Consider the following 18,917-nt stretch of genomic DNA (forward strand, 5'->3'; position numbering starts at 1 on the left):
GTCCTCTCTTTGACTGAACAGTTCCCTCGTCCTCACTGTTATAGAACAGTTCCCCTGTCCTAACTGTGATAGAACAGTTCTTAAGTCCTCACTGTCAAAATCAGTTCCCTCGTCCTCACTGTGATAGAACAGTTCCCCCGTCCTCACTGTGACAGAACAGTTCCCCTGTCCTCACTGTGCTAGAACAATTCCCCTGTACTCACTGTGACAGAACAGTTCAGCTATCCTCAATGTGTTAGAACAGTTCCCCCATCCTCACTGTGACAGAACAGTTCCCTTGTCCTCACTGTGTTAGAACAGTTCCCCTGTACTCACTGTGATAGAACAGTACCCTCTTTCTAACTGTAATAGAACAGATCCCTTGTCCACACTGTGACAGAACAGTTCCCCTGTCTTTTCTGTGACAGAACAGTTGCCCCGTCCTAACTGTGATAGAACAGTTCCCCCGTCCTCACTGCGATAGAACAGTTCCCCTGTCCTCTCTGTGATAGAACAGTTCCCCCGTCCTCACTGTGATAGAACAGTTCCCCCGTCCTCTCTGTGACAGAACAGTTCCCCCGTTCTCACTGTGATAGAACAGTTCCCCCGTTCTCACTGTGATAGAACAGTTCCCCTGTCCCAACTGTGATAGAACAGTTCCCCCGTCCTCTCTGTGATAGAACAGTTCCCCTGTCCTCACTGTTATAGAACTGATCCCCCTGTACTCACTGTGATAGAACAGTTCCCCCGTCCTAATTGTGATGGAACTGATCCCCCTGTCCTCACTGTGATAGAACAGTTCCCCTGTCCTCTCTGTGATAGAACAGTTCCCCTGTCCTCACTGTGATAGAACAGTTCCTCTGTCCTCACTGTGATAGAACATTTTCCCGTCCTCACTGTGATAGAACTGTTCCCCCCGTCCTCTCCGTGACAGAACAGTTTCCCCGTCCTCTCTTTGACAGAACAGTTCCCTCGTCCTCACTGTTATAGAACAGTTCCGCTGTCCTAACTGTGATAGAACAGTTCCGCCGTCCTCACTGTGACAGAACAGTTCCCCTGTCCTCACTGTGCTAGAGCAATTCCCCTGTACTCACTGTGACAGAACAGTTCAGCTATCCTCAATGTGTTAGAACAGTTTCCCCGTCCTCACTGTGCAGAGCAGTTCCCTTGTCCTCACTGTGTTAGAACAGATCCCCCGTCCTCACTGTGATAGAACAGTTCCCCTGTCCTCACTGTGATAGAACAGTTCCCCCGTCCTCACTGTGATAGAACAGTTCCCCTGTCCTCACTGTGATAGAACAGTTCCCCTGTCCTCTCTGTGATAGAACAGTTCCCCCGTCCTCACTGTGTTAGAACAGTTCCCCTGTCCTCACTGCGATAGAACAGTTCCCCCGGTCTCACTGTGATGGAACAGTTCCCTTGGCCAAACTGTGATGGAACAGTTCCCCCGTCCTCACTGTGATAGAACAGTTCCCCCGTCCCCACTGTGATGGAACATTTCCCCCATCCTCACTGTGATAGAACCGTTCCCCGGTCCTCACTGTTATAGAACAGTTCCCCCTTCCTCACTGTTATAGAACTGATCCCCCTGTCCTCACTGTGATAGAACAGTTCCCCCGTCCTCATTGTGATGGAACTGATCCCCCTGTCCTCACTCTGACAGAAGTGATCCCCCTGTCCTCACTGTGATAGAACAGTTCATCTGTCCTCACTGTGATAGAACAGTTCTGCTGTCCTAGCTGTGAAAGAACAGTTCCCCCATCCTAAATGTGATAGAACAGATCCCCGGCCTCACTGTGATAGGACAGTTCCCCCGTCCTCTCTGTGATAGAACAGTTCCCCCGTCCACACTGTGCTAGAACAGTTCCCCCGTCATCTCTGTGACAGAACATTTCCCCCGTCCTCACTGAGTTTGAAACGTTCCCCTGTCCTCACTGTGATAGAACAGTTCCCCCGGTCATCACTGTGATAGAACAGTTCCCCTGTCCATACTGTGATAGAACAGTTCCCCGTCCTCACTGTAACAGAACAGTTCCCCGTCCTCTCTGTGACAGAACAGTTCCCCAGTCATCACTGTGATAAAACAGTTTACCCGTCCTCACTGTGATAGAATACTTCCCCTGTCCACACTGTGATAGAACAGTTCCCCGTCCTCACTGTGATAGAACAGTTCCCCGTCCTCACTGTGATAGAACAGTTCCCCTGTCCTCACTGTGACAGAACAGATCCCCTGTCCTCACTGTTATAGAACAGTTCCCCGTGCTCACTGTGATAGAACAGTTTCCCCGTCCTCACTGAGATTGAAACGTTCCCCCGTCCTAACTGTGATAGAACTGTTCCCCCTGTCCTCACTGTGATAGAACAGATCCTCTGTCCTCACTGTGATAGCACAGTTCCCCTGTCCTGACAGTGACAGAACAGTTCCCCCAGTTTGACTGTGATAGAACAGTTCCCCGTCCTCACTGTGATAGCACAGTTCCCCTGTCCTGACAGTGACAGAACAGTTCCCCCAGTTTCACTGTGATAGCACAGTTCCCATGTCCACACTGTGATAGAACAGTTCCCCGTCCTCACTGTGATAGAACAGTTCCCCTGTCCTCTCTGTGATAGAACAGTTCCCCTGTCCTCACTGTGATAGAACAGTTCTATTGTCCTCACTGTGATAGAACAGTTCCTCCATCCTCACTGTGTTAGTACAGTTCCCCTGTACTCACTGTGATAGAAGCACTGCCCCGTCCTCACTGTGACAGAACAGTTCCGTTGTCCTCACTGTGATGGAACATTTCCACTGTTGTCACTGTGTTAGAACAGTTCCCCTGTACTCACTGTGAAAGAACAGTTCCCTCTTTCTAACTGTGATAGAACAGATCCCTTGTCCACACTGTGACAGAACAGTTCCCCTGTCCTTTCTGTGACAGAACAGTTGCCCCGTCCTGACTGTGATACAACAGTCCCCCTGTCCTCACTGTGATAGAACAGTTCCCCTGTCCTCACTGTCACAGAACAGATCCCCGGTCTCACTGTGACAGAACGGTTCCCCCGTCCTCACTTTGATAGAACATTTCCCCCGTCCTCACTGTGATTGAACAGTTCCCCTGTCCACGCTGTGATAGAACAGTTCTCCTGTCCACACTGTGATAGAACAGTTCCCCCGTCCTCATTGTGACAGAACAGTTCCCTTGTCCATACTGTGAAAGGTCCTCACTGTGATTGAAACGTTCCCCGGTCATCACAGAGATATAACTGTTCCCCTCTCCACACTGTGATACAGCAGTTCCCCTTTTCTCACTGTGATCGAACAGTTCCCCTGTTCTCACTGTGATAGAACAGTTCCCCTGCCCTCTCTGTGATAGAACAGTTCCCCCGTCCTCACTGTTATAGAACAGTTCCCCTGTCCACACTGCGATAGAACAGTTCCCCCGGTCTCACTGTGATGGAACAGTTCCCTTGGCCAAACTGTGATGGAACAGTTCCCCCGTCCTCACTGTGATAGAACAGTTCCCCCGTCCCCACTGTGATAGAACATTTCCCCCATCCTCACTGTGATAGAACAGTTCCCCGGTCCTCACTGTTATAGAACAGTTCCCCCGTCCTCACTGTTATAGAACTGATCCCCCTGTCCTCACTGTGATAGAACAGTTCCTCCGTCCTTATTGTGATGGAACTGATCCCCCTGTCCTCACTCTGACAGAAGTGATCCCCCTGTCCTCACTGTGATAGAACTCATCCCCCTGTCCTCACTGTGATAGAACAGTTCCCCTGTCCTCACTGTGATAGAACAGTTCCCCCTGTCCTCACTGTGATAGAACAGTTTCCCGTCCTCACTGTGATAGAACTGTTCCCCCCGTCCTCTCTGTGATAGAACAGTTCCCCGGTCCCCACTGTGATAGAACATTTCCCCCATCCTCACTGTGATAGAACAGTTCCCCTGTCTTCACTGTGATAGAACAGTTCCCCCGTCCTCACTGTTATAGAACTGATCCCCCTGTCCTCACTGTGATAGAACAGTTCCCCCGTCCTCATTGTGATGGAACTGATCCCCCTGTCTTCACTCTGATAGAAGTGATCCCCCTGTCCTCACTGTGATAGAACATTTCCCCTGTCCTCACTGTGATAGAACAGTTCCCCTGTCCTCACTGTGATAGAACAGTTCCCCTGTCCTCACTGTGATAGAACAGTTTCCCGTCCTCACTGTGATAGAACTGTTCCCCCCGTCCTCTCTGTGACAGAACAGTTTCCCCGTCCTCTCTTTGACTGAACAGTTCCCTCGTCCTCACTGTTGTAGAACAGTTCCCCTGTCCTAACTGTGATAGAACAGTTCTTAAGTCCTCACTGTCAAAATCAGTTCCCTCGTCCTCACTGTGACTGAACAGTTCCCCCGTCCTCACTGTGACAGAACAGTTCCCCTGTCCTCACTGTGCTAGAACAATTCCCCTGTACTCACTGTGACAGAACAGTTCAGCTATCCTCAATGTGTTAGAACAGTTCCCCCGTCCTCACTGTGACAGAACAGTTCCCCTGTCTTTTCTGTGACAGAACAGTTGCCCCGTCCTAACTGTGATAGAACAGTTCCCCTGTCCTCACTGTGATAGAACAGTTCCCCTGTCCTCATTGTTATAGAACTGATCCCCCTGTACTCACTGTGATAGAACAGTTCCCCCGTCCTCATTGTGATGGAACTCATCCCCCGTCCTCACTCTGATAGAACAGTTCCCCTGTCCTCACTGTGATAGAACAGTTCCCCTGTCCTCACTGTGATAGAACATTTTCCCGTCCTCACTGTGATAGAACTGTTCCCCCCGTCCTCTCCGTGACAGAACAGTTTCCCCGTCCTCTCTTTGACAGAACAGTTCCCTCGTCCTCACTGTTATAGAACAGTTCCGCTGTCCTAACTGTGATAGAACAGTTCCCCCGTCCTCACTGTGACAGAACAGTTCCCCTGTCCTCACTGTGCTAGAGCAATTCCCCTGTACTCACTGTGACAGAACAGTTCAGCTATCCTCAATGTGTTAGAACAGTTTCCCCGTCCTCACTGTGCAGAACAGTTCCCTTGTCCTCACTGTGTTAGAACAGTTCCCCTGTACTCACTGTGATAGAACAGTACCCTCTTTCTAACTGTAATAGAACAGTTCCCTTGTCCTCACTGTGACAGAACAGTTCCCCTGTCCTCACTGTGATAGAACAGTTCCCCTGTCCTCACTGTGATAGAACAGTTCCCCCGTCCTCACTGTGACAGAACAGTTCCCCCGTCCTCACTGTGTTAGAACAGTTCCCCTGTACTCACTGTGATAGAACAGTACCCTCTTTCTAACTGTAATAGAACAGATCCCTTGTCCACACTGTGACAGAACAGTTCCCCTGTCTTTTCTGTGACAGAACAGTTGCCCCGTCCTAACTGTGATAGAACAGTTCCCCTGTCCTCACTGTGACAGAACAGTTCCCCCGTCCTCACTGTGATAGAACAGTTCCCCTGTCCTCACTGTTATAGAACTGATCCCCCTGTACTCACTGTGATAGAACAGTTCCCCCGTCCTCATTGTGATGGAACTCATCCCCCGTCCTCACTCTGATAGAACAGTTCCCCTGTCCTCACTGTGATAGAACATTTTCCCGTCCTCACTGTGATAGAACTGTTCCCCCCGTCCTCTCCGTGACAGAACAGTTTCCCCGTCCTCTCTTTGACAGAACAGTTCCCTCGTCCTCACTGTTATAGAACAGTTCCGCTGTCCTAACTGTGATAGAACAGTTCCCCCGTCCTCACTGTGACAGAACAGTTCCCCTGTCCTCACTGTGCTAGAGCAATTCCCCTGTACTCACTGTGACAGAACAGTTCAGCTATCCTCAATGTGTTAGAACAGTTTCCCCGTCCTCACTGTGCGGAACAGTTCCCTTGTCCTCACTGTGTTAGAACAGATCCCCCGTCCTCACTGTGATTGAACAGTTCCCCTGTCCTCACTGTGATAGAACAGTTCCCCCGTCCTCACTGTGATAGAACAGTTCCGCTGTCCTCACTGCAATAGAACAGTTCCCCCGTCCTCACTGTGATAGAACAGTTCCCCTGTCCTCACTGTGACAGAACAGTTCCCCTGTCCTCTCTGTGATAGAACAGTTCCCCTGTCCTAACTGTGGAAGAGCAGTTCCCCTGTCCTCACTGTGATAGAACTCATCCCCCTGTCCTCACTGTGATAGAACAGATCCCCTGTACTCACTGTGACAGAACAGTTCCCCCGTCCTCACTGTGATAGAACAGTTCCCCTGTCCTGACAGTGACAGAACAGTTCCCCCGGTCTCACTGTGATAGAACAGTACCCTTGGCCAAACTGAGATAGAACAGTTCCCCCATCCTCACTGTGATAGAACAGTTCCCCCGTCCCCACTGTGATAGAACATTTCCCCCATCCTCACTGTGACAGAACAGTTCCCCTGTACTCACTGTGATAGAACAGTTCCCCGTCCTCACTGTGATAGAACTGTTCCCCCCGTCCTCTCTGTGACAGAACATTTCCCCCATCCTCACTGTGATAGAACAGTTCCCCCGTCCTCACTGTGATAGAACAGTTCCCCTGTCCTCACTGTGATAGAACAGTTCCCCTGTCCTCTCTGTGATAGAACAGTTCCCCCGTCCTCACTGTGATAGAACAGCTCCCCTGTCCTCACTGCGATAGAACAGTTCCCCCGGTCTCACTGTGATGGAACAGTTCCCTTGGCCAAACCATGATGGAACAGTTCCCCCGTCCTCACTGTGATAGAACAGTTCCCCCGTCCCCACTGTGATAGAACATTTCCCCCATCCTCACTGTGATAGAACAGTTCCCCGGTCCTCACTGTTATAGAACAGTTCCCCCGTCCTCACTGTTATAGAACTGATCCCCCTGTCCTCACTGTGATAGAACAGTTCCCCCGTCCTTATTGTGATGGAACTGATCCCCCTGTCCTCACTCTGACAGAAGTGATCCCCCTGTCCTCACTGTGATAGAACTCATCCCCCTGTCCTCACTGTGATAGAACAGTTCCCCTGTCCTCACTGTGATAGAACAGTTCCCCCTGTCCTCACTGTGATAGAACAATTTCCCGTCCTCACCGTGATAGAACTGTTCCCCCCGTCCTCTCTGTGACAGAACAGTTTCCCCGTCCTCTCTTTGACTGAACAGTTCCCTCGTCCTCACTGTTATAGAACAGTTCCCCTGTCCTAACTGTGATAGAACAGTTCTTAAGTCCTCACTGTCAAAATCAGTTCCCTCGTCCTCACTGTGACTGAACAGTTCCCCTATCCTCAGTGTGCTAGAACAATTCCCCTGTACTCACTGTGACAGAACAGTTCAGCTATCCTCAATGTGTTAGAACAGTTCCCCCATCCTCACTGTGACAGAACAGTTCCCTTGTCCTCACTGTGTTAGAACAGTTCCCCTGTACTCACTGTGATAGAACAGATCCCCCGTCCTCACTGTGATTGAACAGTTCCCCTGTCCTCACTGTGATAGAACAGTTCCCCCGTCCTCACTGTGATAGAACAGTTCCGCTGTCCTCACTGCAATAGAACAGTTCCCCCGTCCTCACTGTGATAGAACAGTTCCCCTGTCCTCACTGTGACAGAACAGTTCCCCTGTCCTCTCTGTGATAGAACAGTTCCCCTGTCCTAACTGTGGAAGAGCAGTTCCCCTGTCCTCACTGTGATAGAACTCATCCCCCTGTCCTCACTGTGATAGAACAGATCCCCTGTACTCACTGTGACAGAACAGTTCCCCCGTCCTCACTGTGATAGAACAGTTCCCCTGTCCTGACAGTGACAGAACAGTTCCCCCGGTCTCACTGTGATAGAACAGTACCCTTGGCCAAACTGAGATAGAACAGTTCCCCCATCCTCACTGTGATAGAACAGTTCCCCCGTCCCCACTGTGATAGAACATTTCCCCCATCCTCACTGTGACAGAACAGTTCCCCTGTACTCACTGTGATAGAACAGTTCCCCGTCCTCACTGTGATAGAACTGTTCCCCCCGTCCTCTCTGTGACAGAACATTTCCCCCATCCTCACTGTGATAGAACAGTTCCCCCGTCCTCACTGTGATAGAACAGTTCCCCTGTCCTCACTGTGATAGAACAGTTCCCCTGTCCTCTCTGTGATAGAACAGTTCCCCCGTCCTCACTGTGATAGAACAGCTCCCCTGTCCTCACTGCGATAGAACAGTTCCCCCGGTCTCACTGTGATGGAACAGTTCCCTTGGCCAAACCATGATGGAACAGTTCCCCCGTCCTCACTGTGATAGAACATTTCCCCCATCCTCACTGTGATAGAACAGTTCCCCGGTCCTCACTGTTATAGAACAGTTCCCCCGTCCTCACTGTTATAGAACTGATCCCCCTGTCCTCACTGTGATAGAACAGTTCCCCCGTCCTTATTGTGATGGAACTGATCCCCCTGTCCTCACTCTGACAGAAGTGATCCCCCTGTCCTCACTGTGATAGAACTCATCCCCCTGTCCTCACTGTGATAGAACAGTTCCCCTGTCCTCACTGTGATAGAACAGTTCCCCCTGTCCTCACTGTGATAGAACAATTTCCCGTCCTCACCGTGATAGAACTGTTCCCCCCGTCCTCTCTGTGACAGAACAGTTTCCCCGTCCTCTCTTTGACTGAACAGTTCCCTCGTCCTCACTGTTATAGAACAGTTCCCCTGTCCTAACTGTGATAGAACAGTTCTTAAGTCCTCACTGTCAAAATCAGTTCCCTCGTCCTCACTGTGACTGAACAGTTCCCCTATCCTCAGTGTGCTAGAACAATTCCCCTGTACTCACTGTGACAGAACAGTTCAGCTATCCTCAATGTGTTAGAACAGTTCCCCCATCCTCACTGTGACAGAACAGTTCCCTTGTCCTCACTGTGTTAGAACAGTTCCCCTGTACTCACTGTGATAGAACAGTACCCTCTTTCTAACTGTAATAGAACAGATCCCTTGTCCACACTGTGACAGAACAGTTCCCCTGTCTTTTCTGTGACAGAACAGTTGCCCCGTCCTAACTGTGATAGAACAGTTCCCCCGTCCTCACTGCGATAGAACAGTTCCCCTGTCCTCTCTGTGATAGAACAGTTCCCCCGTCCTCACTGTGATAGAACAGTTCCCCCGTCCTCTCTGTGACAGAACAGTTCCCCCGTTCTCACTGTGATAGAACAGTTCCCCCGTTCTCACTGTGATAGAATAGTTCCCCTGTCCCCACTGTGATAGAACAGTTCCCCCGTCCTCTCTGTGATAGAACAGTTCCCCTGTCCTCACTGTTATAGAACTGATCCCCCTGTACTCACTGTGATAGAACAGTTCCCCCGTCCTCATTGTGATGGAACTGATCCCCCTGTCCTCACTGTGATAGAACAGTTCCCCTGTCCTCTCTGTGATAGAACAGTTCCCCTGTCCTCACTGTGATAGAACAGTTCCCCTGTCCTCACTGTGATAGAACATTTTCCCGTCCTCACTGTGATAGAACTGTTCCCCCCGTCCTCTCCGTGACAGAACAGTTTCCCCGTCCTCTCTTTGACAGAACAGTTCCCTCGTCCTCACTGTTATAGAACAGTTCCGCTGTCCTAACTGTGATAGAACAGTTCCGCCGTCCTCACTGTGACAGAACAGTTCCCCTGTCCTCACTGTGCTAGAGCAATTCCCCTGTACTCACTGTGACAGAACAGTTCAGCTATCCTCAATGTGTTAGAACATTTTCCCCGTCCTCACTGTGCAGAACAGTTCCCTTGTCCTCACTGTGTTAGAACAGATCCCCTGTCCTCACTGTGATAGAACAGTTCCCCTGTCCTCACTGTGATAGAACAGTTCCCCTGTCCTCTCTGTGATAGAACAGTTCCCCCGTCCTCACTGTGATAGAACAGTTCCCCTGTCCTCACTGCGATAGAACAGTTCCCCCGGTCTCACTGTGATGGAACAGTTCCCTTGGCCAAACTGTGATGGAACAGTTCCCCCGTCCTCACTGTGATAGAACAGTTCCCCCGTCCCCACTGTGATGGAACATTTCCCCCATCCTCACTGTGATAGAACCGTTCCCCGGTCCTCACTGTTATAGAACATTTCCCCCTTCCTCACTGTTATAGAACTGATCCCCCTGTCCTCACTGTGATAGAACAGTTCCCCCGTCCTCATTGTGATGGAACTGATCCCCCTGTCCTCACTCTGACAGAAGTGATCCCCCTGTCCTCACTGTGATAGAACTCATCCCCCTGTCCTCACTGTGATAGAACAGTTCCCCTGTCCTCACTGTGATAGAACAGTTCCCCCTGTCCTCACTGTGATAGAACAGTTTCCCGTCCTCTCTGTGATAGAACTGTTCCCCCGTCCTCTCTGTGACAGAACAGTTTCCCCGTCCTCTCTTTGACTGAACAGTTCCCTCGTCCTCACTGTTATAGAACAGTTCCCCTGTCCTAACTGTGATAGAACAGTTCTTAAGTCCTCACTGTCAAAATCAGTTCCCTCGTCCTCACTGTGATAGAACAGTTCCCCTGTCGTAATTGTGATAGAATACTTCTACCCATCCTCGCTGTGATGGAACAGTTCCCCCATCCTAACTGTGATAGAACAGCTTCTCCGTCCTCACTGTGACAGAACAGTTCCCCTGTTCTCACTGTGATAGAACAGTTCCCCCGTCCTCACTGTGACAGAACAGTTCCCCCGTCCTCACTGTGCTAGAACAATTCCCCTGTACTCACTGTGACAGAACAGTTCAGCTATCCTCAATGTGTTAGAACAGTTCCCCCGTCCTCACTGTGACAGAACAGTTCCCTTGTCCTCACTGTGTTAGAACAGTTCCCCTGTACTCACTGTGATAGAACAGTACCCTCTTTCTAACTGTAATAGAACAGATCCCTTGTCCACACTGTGACAGAACAGTTCCCCTGTCTTTTCTGTGACAGAACAGTTGCCCCGTCCTAACTGTGATAGAACAGTTCCCCTGTCCTCACTGTCAGAACAGATGCCCTGTCCTCTCTGTGATAGAACAGTTCCCCTGTCCTCATTGTTATAGAACTGATCCCCCTGTACTCACTGTGATAGAACAGTTCCCCCGTCCTCATTGTGATGGAACTCATCCCCCGTCCTCACTCTGATAGAACAGTTCCCCCGTCCTCACTGTGATAGAACAGTTCCGCTGTCCTCACTGCAATAGAACAGTTCCCCCGTCCTCACTGTGATAGAACAGTTCCCCTGTCCTCACTGTGATAGAACAGTTCCCCTGTCCTCTCTGTGATAGAACAGTTCCCCCGTCCTCACTGTGATAGAACAGTTCCCCGGTCTTCACTGTTATAGAACAGTTCCCCCGTCCTTATTGTGATGGAACTGATCCCCCTGTCCTCACTCTGACAGAAGTGATCCCCCTGTCCTCACTGTGATAGAACTCATCCCCCTGTCCTCACTGTGATAGAACAGTTCCCCTGTCCTAACTGTGGAAGAGCAGTTCCCCTGTCCTCACTGTGATAGAACTCATCCCCCTGTCCTCACTGTGATAGAACAGATCCCCTGTACTCACTGTGACAGAACAGTTCCCCCGTCCTCACTGTGATAGAACAGTTCCCCTGTCCTGACAGTGACAGAACAGTTCCCCCGGTCTCACTGTGATAGAACAGTACCCTTGGCCAAACTGAGATAGAACAGTTCCCCCATCCTCACTGTGATAGAACAGTTCCCCCGTCCCCACTGTGATAGAACATTTCCCCCATCCTCACTGTGACAGAACAGTTCCCCTGTACTCACTGTGATAGAACAGTTCCCCGTCCTCACTGTGATAGAACTGTTCCCCCCGTCCTCTCTGTGACAGAACATTTCCCCCATCCTCACTGTGATAGAACAGTTCCCCTGTTCTCACTGTAACAGAACAGTTCCCCCGTCCTCACTGCGATAGAACAGTTCCCCTGTCCTCTCTGTGATAGAACAGTTCCCCCGTCCTCACTGTGATAGAACAGTTCCCCCGTCCTCTCTGTGACAGAACAGTTCCCCCGTTCTCACTGTGATAGAACAGTTCCCCCGTTCTCACTGTGATAGAACAGTTCCCCTGTCCCCACTGTGATAGAACAGTTCCCCCGTCCTCTCTGTGATAGAACAGTTCCCCTGTCCTCACTGTTATAGAACTGATACCCCTGTCCTCACTGTGATAGAACAGTTGCCCCGTCCTCACTGTGACAGAACAGTTCCCCTGTCTTCACTGTGATAGAACAGTTCCCCCGTCCTCTCTGTGATAGAACAGTTCCCCTGTCCTCACTGTGACAGAACAGTTCCCCCGTCCTCACTGCGATAGAACAGTTCCCCCGTCCTCACTGTGATAGAACAGTTCCCCTGTCCTCTCTGTGATAGAACAGTTCCCCCGTCCTCACTGTGATAGAACAGTTCCCCGGGTCTCACTGTGATGGAACAGTTCCCCCGTCCCCACTGTGATGGAACATTTCCCCCGTCCTCACTGTGACAGAACAGTTCCCCTGTCCTCACTGTTATAGAACTGATCCCCCTGTACTCACTGTGATAGAACAGTTCCCCCGTCCTCATTGTGATGGAACTCATCCCCCGTCCTCACTCTGATAGAACAGTTCCATTGTCCTCACTGTGATAGAACAGTTCCCCTGTCCTCACTGTTATAGAACAGTTCCGCTGTCCTAACTGTGATAGAACAGTTCCCCCGTCCTCACTGTGACAGAACAGTTCCCCTGTCCTCACTGTGCTAGAGCAATTCCCCTGTACTCACTGTGACAGAACAGTTCAGCTATCCTCAATGTGTTAGAACAGTTTCCCCGACCTCACTGTGCAGAACAGTTCCCTTGTCCTCACTGTGATAGAACAGTTCCCCTGTACTCACTGTGATAGAACAGTACCCTCTTTCTAATTGTCATAGAACAGATCCCTTGTCCTCACTGTGACAGAACAGTTCCCCTGTCCTCACTGTGATAGAACAGTTCCCCCGTCCTCACTGTGATAGAACAGTTCCGCTGTCCTCACTGCAATAGAACAGTTCCCCCGTCCTCACTGTGATAGAACAGTTCCCCTGTCCTCACTGTGATAGAACAGTTCCCCTGTCCTCTCTGTGATAGAACAGTTCCCCCGTCCTCACTGTGATAGAACAGCTCCCCTGTCCTCACTGCGATAGAACAGTTCCCCCGGTCTCACTGTGATGGAACAGTTCCCTTGGCCAAACCATGATGGAACAGTTCCCCCGTCCTCACTGTGATAGAACATTTCCCCCATCCTCACTGTGATAGAACAGTTCCCCGGTCCTCACTGTTATAGAACAGTTCCCCCGTCCTCACTGTTATAGAACTGATCCCCCTGTCCTCACTGTGATAGAACAGTTCCCCCGTCCTTATTGTGATGGAACTGATCCCCCTGTCCTCACTCTGACAGAAGTGATCCCCCTGTCCTCACTGTGATAGAACTCATCCCCCTGTCCTCACTGTGATAGAACAGTTCCCCTGTCCTCACTGTGATAGAACAGTTCCCCCTGTCCTCACTGTGATAGAACAGTTTCCCGTCCTCACCGTGATAGAACTGTTCCCCCCGTCCTCTCTGTGACAGAACAGTTTCCCCGTCCTCTCTTTGACTGAACAGTTCCCTCGTCCTCACTGTTATAGAACAGTTCCCCTGTCCTAACTGTGATAGAACAGTTCTTAAGTCCTCACTGTCAAAATCAGTTCCCTCGTCCTCACTGTGACTGAACAGTTCCCCTATCCTCAGTGTGCTAGAACAATTCCCCTGTACTCACTGTGACAGAACAGTTCAGCTATCCTCAATGTGTTAGAACAGTTCCTCCATCCTCACTGTGACAGAACAGTTCCCTTGTCCTCACTGTGTTAGAACAGTTCCCCTGTACTCACTGTGATAGAACAGTACCCTCTTTCTAACTGTAATAGAACAGATCCCTTGTCCACACTGTGACAGAACAGTTCCCCTGTCTTTTCTGTGACAGAACAGTTGCCCCGTCCTAACTGTGATAGAACAGTTCCCCCGTCCTCACTGCGATAGAACAGTTCCCCCGTCCTCACTGTGATAGAACAGTTCCCCCGTCCTCTCTGTGACAGAACAGTTCCCCCGTTCTCACTGTGATAGAACAGTTCCCCCGTTCTCACTGTGATAGAACAGTTCCCCTGTCCCCACTGTGATAGAACAGTTCCCCCGTCCTCTCTGTGATAGAACAGTTCCCCTGTCCTCACTGTTATAGAACTGATCCCCCTGTACTCACTGTGATAGAACAGTTCCCCCGTCCTCATTGTGATGGAACTGATCCCCCTGTCCTCACTGTGATAGAACAGTTCCCCTGTCCTCTCTGTGATAGAACAGTTCCCCTGTCCTCACTGTGATAGAACATTTTCCCGTCCTCACTGTGATAGAACTGTTCCCCCCGTCCTCTCATGACAGAACAGTTTCCCCGTCCTCTCTTTGACTGAACAGTTCCCCTGTCCTCACTGTTATAGAACTCATCCCCCTGTCCTCACTGTGATAGAATAGTTCCCCTGTCCCCACTGTGATAGAACAGTTCCCCCGTCCTCTCTGTGATAGAACAGTTCCGCTGTCCTCACTGTTATAGAACTGATCCCCCTGTACTCACTGTGATAGAACAGTTCCCCCGTCCTCATTGTGATGGAACTGATCCCCCTGTCCTCACTGTGATAGAACAGTTCCCCCTGTCCTCACTGTGATAGAACAGTTTCCCGTCCTCACTGTGATAGAACTGTTCCCCCGTCCTCTCTGTGACAGAACAGTTTCCCCGTCCTCTCTTTGACTGAACAGTTCCCTCGTCCTCACTGTTATAGAACAGTTCCCCTGTCCTAACTGTGATAGAACAGTTCTTAAGTCCTCACTGTCAAAATCAGTTCCCTCGTCCTCACTGTGATAGAACAGTTCCCCTGTCGTAATTGTGATAGAATACTTCTACCCATCCTCGCTGTGATGGAACAGTTCCCCCGTCCTAACTGTGATAGAACAGCTTCTCCGTCCTCACTGTGACAGAACAGTTCCCCTGTTCTCACTGTGATAGAACAGTTCCCCCGTCCTCACTGTGACAGAACAGTTCCCCCGTCCTCACTGTGCTAGAACAATTCCCCTGTACTCACTGTGACAGAACAGTTCAGCTATCCTCAATGTGTTAGAACAGTTCCCCCGTCCTCACTGTGACAGAACAGTTCCCTTGTCCTCACTGTGTTAGAACAGTTCCCCTGTACTCACTGTGATAGAACAGTACCCTCTTTCTAACTGTAATAGAACAGATCCCTTGTCCACACTGTGACAGAACAGTTCCCCTGTCTTTTCTGTGACAGAACAGTTGCCCCGTCCTAACTGTGATAGAACAGTTCCCCTGTCCTCACTGTCAGAACAGATGCCCTGTCCTCTCTGTGATAGAACAGTTCCCCTGTCCTCATTGTTATAGAACTGATCCCCCTGTCCTCACTGTGATAGAACAGTTCCCCCTGTCCTCACTGTGATAGAACAGTTTCCCGTCCTCACCGTGATAGAACTGTTCCCCCCGTCCTCTCTGTGACAGAACAGTTTCCCCGTCCTCTCTTTGACTGAACAGTTCCCTATTCCTCACTGTTATAGAACAGTTCCCCTGTCCTAACTGTGATAGAACAGTTCTTAAGTCCTCACTGTCAAAATCAGTTCCCTCGTCCTCACTGTGATAGAACAGTTCCCCTGTCGTAATTGTCATAGAATACTTCTACCCATCCTCGCTGTGATGGAACAGTTCCCCCGTCCTAACTGTGATAGAACAGCTTCTCCGTCCTCACTGTGACAGAACAGTTCCCCTGTTCTCACTGTGATAGAACAGTTCCCCCGTCCTCACTGTGACAGAACAGTTCCCCCGTCCTCACTGTGCTAGAACAATTCCCCTGTACTCACTGTGACAGAACAGTTCAGCTATCCTCAATGTGTTAGAACAGTTCCCCCGTCCTCACTGTGACAGAACAGTTCCCTTGTCCTCACTGTGTTAGAACAGTTTCCCTGTACTCACTGTGATAGAACAGTACCCTCTTTCTAACTGTAATAGAACAGATCCCTTGTCCACACTGTGACAGAACAGTTCCCCTGTCCTCACTGTGATAGAACAGTTCCCCCGTCCTCACTGTGATAGAACAATTCCCCTGTACTCACTGTGATAGAACAGTTCCCCTGTCCTCACTGTGATAGAACAGTTCCCCCGTCCTTATTGTGATGGAACTGATCCCCCTGTCCTCACTCTGACAGAAGTGATCCCCCTGTCCTCACTGTGATAGAACTCATCCCCCTGTCCTCACTGTGATAGAACAGTTCCCCTGTCCTCACTGTGATAGAACAGTTCCCCCTGTCCTCACTGTGATAGAACAGTTTCCCGTCCTCACCGTGATAGAACTGTTCCCCCCGTCCTCTCTGTGACAGAACAGTTTCCCCGTCCTCTCTTTGACTGAACAGTTCCCTCGTCCTCACTGTTATAGAACAGTTCCCCTGTCCTAACTGTGATAGAACAGTTCTTAAGTCCTCACTGTCAAAATCAGTTCCCTCGTCCTCACTGTGACTGAACAGTTCCCCTATCCTCAGTGTGCTAGAACAATTCCCCTGTACTCACTGTGACAGAACAGTTCAGCTATCCTCAATGTGTTAGAACAGTTCCCCCATCCTCACTGTGACAGAACAGTTCCCTTGTCCTCACTGTGTTAGAACAGTTCCCCTGTACTCACTGTGATAGAACAGTACCCTCTTTCTAACTGTAATAGAACAGATCCCTTGTCCGCACTGTGACAGAACAGTTCCCCTGTCTTTTCTGTGACAGAACAGTTGCCCCGTCCTAACTGTGATAGAACAGTTCCCCCGTCCTCACTGCGATAGAACAGTTCCCCTGTCCTCTCTGTGATAGAACAGTTCCCCCGTCCTCACTGTGATAGAACAGTTCCCCCGTCCTCTCTGTGACAGAACAGTTCCCCCGTTCTCACTGTGATAGAACAGTTCGCCCGTTCTCACTGTGATAGAACAGTTCCCCTGTCCCCACTGTGATAGAACAGTTCCCCCGTCCTCTCTGTGATAGAACAGTTCCCCTGTCCTCACTGTTATAGAACTGATCCCCCTGTACTCACTGTGATAGAACAGTTCCCCCGTCCTCATTGTGATGGAACTCATCCCCCGTCCTCACTCTGATAGAACAGTTCCCCTGTCCTCACTGTGATAGAACAGTTCCCCTGTCCTCACTGTGATAGAACATTTTCCCGTCCTCACTGTGATAGAACTGTTCCCCCCGTCCTCTCCGTGACAGAACAGTTTCCCCGTCCTCTCTTTGACAGAACAGTTCCCTCGTCCTCACTGTTATAGAACAGTTCCGCTGTCCTAACTGTGATAGAACAGTTCCCCCGTCCTCACTGTGCAGAACAGTTCCCCTGTCCTCACTGTGTTAGAACAGATCCCCCGTCCTCACTGTGACAGAACAGTTCCCTTGTCCTCACTGTGTTAGAACAGATCCCCCGTCCTCACTGTGATAGAACAGTTCCCCTGTCCTCACTGTGATAGAACAGTTCCCCCGTCCTCACTGTGATCGAACAGTTCCGCTGTCCTCACTGCAATAGAACAGTTCCCCCGTCCTCATTGTGATGGAACTGATCCCCCTGTCCTCACTGTGATAGAACAGTTCCCCTGTCCTCTCTGTGATAGAACAGTTCCCCTGTCCTCACTGTGATAGAACATTTTCCCGTCCTCACTGTGATAGAACTGTTCCCCCCGTCCTCTCATGACAGAACAGTTTCCCCGTCCTCTCTTTGACTGAACAGTTCCCCTGTCCTCACTGTTATAGAACTCATCCCCCTGTCCTCACTGTGATAGAATAGTTCCCCTGTCCCCACTGTGATAGAACAGTTCCCCCGTCCTCTCTGTGATAGAACAGTTCCGCTGTCCTCACTGTTATAGAACTGATCCCCCTGTACTCACTGTGATAGAACAGTTCCCCCGTCCTCATTGTGATGGAACTGATCCCCCTGTCCTCACTGTGATAGAACAGTTCCCCCTGTCCTCACTGTGATAGAACAGTTTCCCGTCCTCACTGTGATAGAACTGTTCCCCCGTCCTCTCTGTGACAGAACAGTTTCCCCGTCCTCTCTTTGACTGAACAGTTCCCTCGTCCTCACTGTTATAGAACAGTTCCCCTGTCCTAACTGTGATAGAACAGTTCTTAAGTCCTCACTGTCAAAATCAGTTCCCTCGTCCTCACTGTGATAGAACAGTTCCCCTGTCGTAATTGTGATAGAATACTTCTACCCATCCTCGCTGTGATGGAACAGTTCCCCCGTCCTAACTGTGATAGAACAGCTTCTCCGTCCTCACTGTGACAGAACAGTTCCCCTGTTCTCACTGTGATAGAACAGTTCCCCCGTCCTCACTGTGACAGAACAGTTCCCCCGTCCTCACTGTGCTAGAACAATTCCCCTGTACTCACTGTGACAGAACAGTTCAGCTATCCTCAATGTGTTAGAACAGTTCCCCCGTCCTCACTGTGACAGAACAGTTCCCTTGTCCTCACTGTGTTAGAACAGTTCCCCTGTACTCACTGTGATAGAACAGTACCCTCTTTCTAACTGTAATAGAACAGATCCCTTGTCCACACTGTGACAGAACAGTTCCCCTGTCTTTTCTGTGACAGAACAGTTGCCCCGTCCTAACTGTGATAGAACAGTTCCCCTGTCCTCACTGTCAGAACAGATGCCCTGTCCTCTCTGTGATAGAACAGTTCCCCTGTCCTCATTGTTATAGAACTGATCCCCCTGTCCTCACTGTGATAGAACAGTTCCCCCTGTCCTCACTGTGATAGAACAGTTTCCCGTCCTCACCGTGATAGAACTGTTCCCCCCGTCCTCTCTGTGACAGAACAGTTTCCCCGTCCTCTCTTTGACTGAACAGTTCCCTATTCCTCACTGTTATAGAACAGTTCCCCTGTCCTAACTGTGATAGAACAG

Source organism: Mobula birostris, chromosome X, assembly GCF_030028105.1.
Source record: "Mobula birostris isolate sMobBir1 chromosome X, sMobBir1.hap1, whole genome shotgun sequence".
In the NCBI taxonomy this organism is placed as follows: Eukaryota; Metazoa; Chordata; class Chondrichthyes; order Myliobatiformes; family Myliobatidae; genus Mobula; species Mobula birostris.